Below are 2,184 nucleotides of genomic sequence, written 5' to 3' on the forward strand. Positions count from 1 at the left end.
CAGATGTCAGGGTGACTGAAGTCCCCCATGAGAACCAGGGTTTAGGATCAGGAAACTTCCCCTAGCTGTTTGAATAAAACCTCATTCACCACTTCCCTGGGCAGGATCTGGTACCTGGTGCCTGGCTTCTCTTCTACTTCCTCCTCGTGCCCCCCAGCAAACTGCCTGTGAACTATTTACCTTGTTTGCAGCCCCTGTTTGCAGGCTACCTGGTCATTGGCATCCACATCTAGATGTAGCATTTGAGAGAATGAGATGTCTGGAGGAAGCAAGAGGACACATTTCTTGTTTATGAATTATTGAAAGAGGCTGAAAGTTTGGTTTCTTGGGATTTTTTTTTAAACAAGAATGTGTCAAGATTCCTCCTAGCAACCATGCAGATCTCTAAGAGGAACTCAGAAATGGCTTTGGGGGATGCAAAACCCTGATGAGCACAGTTACTGCAGCCACAGTATAGCAAAAATATTTGTGTGATAAAAAGGATGAAAATATGAGGGTGTCAATTTTAAGCTGGGCCTTAGAGGTATTTAAACATCTACCTTCTTTTTGGCAATGGTACAAAAGTTAGAATGACAAGCATGAACACATGAAACCATATTAATATGAGAATGTGGTTTTTTAAAATGTCCTTTGATTTCTGATGAATTCAGATTAAAACATTATGCACATATTCAGTAAGACTGGGTTTTTCTGGGTTGGGGGGGAGAGGTTTGATCCTGTGATTTAGGCAACTAAATGTGCATTCTTTTAAGTAGTGATAATACATACAAATTAAAAAGAGGGGCGGTTGCTATGGGGATTGTGCTGAATAGTGTAGGTGAGCATCTGAAGTTAAAATGCAGTATAATCTCCAGAGAACAAACAGCTTCAGGAACATTACAATTGAGGAAATTATTCAATGTGTAGGGTTCAGGTCTGCCTCTGAGGAGGCTGAGCTGTCTTAGATGAGGGGAAGAGGCACACAGGATCTCAGGCAGCATGTTATCATTAGGTTACATTAGGCCTTGGAGATCCATATGCCCTCTGCATACTGGACAGTGCAGTTAAAAGCAGGGCTTGTCTCATGTAAAAGATGTAGCAAGTTTTATAGTGTGGGCTCATCTACGTGTGCAATTAGTGCTATAAGGGTTTACTCTGCAGTAATTTACTGCAAAGTAACCCTCCCTCCCCCTGGGGCATCTTCCAGGAGCAACCTGAACAGCTCCACCTGCACCTGGAGCAGCAGGCCACCACCATGTAGTGGCCCCTGCCTGTGGACACCTGGCTGACTATCACCCTGCTCAAGCTGGCCACACCCACCAGCTTGTGCTACATAGGCCACCTCTTCAGCATGGGCAAGGTGATGGCTAGGAAGGCTGTCCTAGGGGTGTTCAGCACCCTCCAGCATGCGATGGGGCACACCGTGCTCTGGGTATACAACCCCCTGGAGGCGGTGGCAGGGTTCCATGTCCTGGGCTTTCCCCAGTGCATCAGGGCCCTGGACAGGACCCACATCCCTGTCATTTGCTTGTCCCGCAGCTACTGCCCCTACTACAGCCAGCAAGGCATTCATTCCATTGTGCTCCAGGCCATCATTGAGCACTGTAGTGCCTTCATGAACATAAGTGCCAACTAGGCAGGCAGCACCCATGATGCCTGCGCCTTCTGCAACTGTGCCCTGCCAGCCCTGGTGGAGAGCAGGCGCTTCGTGCCAGGGGTACTAGACCTCCAGCTGGGCATGGTGGTGGTCCTGCTCCTTGGCATCGGGGACCCCACCTACCCACTCCTCTCATGTGGACCTACACTGGCCATCTGGATCCCCACACTTCAACAGGTGCCTGGGCCAGATCCACATGCTGGTGGAGTGAGCCTTCAGCTGCTGGGGGGAATGCTGGTGCACCCTCACTGCCTGCCTTGAGGTTGCGGTGGCCAACATCCGCCAGGTCTTTATCACAGCCAGTGTGCCGCATAACATTTGGGACACCCAGGGACAGCTCTTCCATGAGGCCTGGGAAGAGAAGGCACAGTAGGTGGAGGATGCCTAGCACCAGGAGCACCAGTTGCAGTGACAGTGACAATGAAAGGCCCCCAGCTACTGAAGCCCTGAGTGAGCCACACACCTGGCAGCAGGGGCCAGGGCACTAGGTGTGAGAGGTGCTGGTGGACCACTTGCCCCTGCACTCCTTGCTGTAGGACATCTGGATA

The 2,184-nt window shown here is 50.3% G+C and overlaps 1 long non-coding RNA gene across 1 annotated transcript in view; it reads left to right on the forward strand.

The window, feature by feature from the left end:
* Positions 1–1,453: 1,453 nt before the first annotated feature.
* The window catches only part of LOC109298265, a 23,424-nt gene continuing 22,693 nt past the window's right edge, over positions 1,454–2,184 (forward strand). Inside the window, exon 1 of the long non-coding RNA XR_002097569.1 lies at positions 1,454–1,464. This is a non-coding gene — a long non-coding RNA (uncharacterized LOC109298265). The remainder of the gene's footprint in view (positions 1,465–2,184) is intronic.

This window comes from Gavialis gangeticus, unplaced genomic scaffold (genome assembly GCF_001723915.1).
Source record: "Gavialis gangeticus isolate Ggan-Ray unplaced genomic scaffold, GavGan_comp1, whole genome shotgun sequence".
Lineage (NCBI taxonomy): Eukaryota > Metazoa > Chordata > Crocodylia > Gavialidae > Gavialis > Gavialis gangeticus.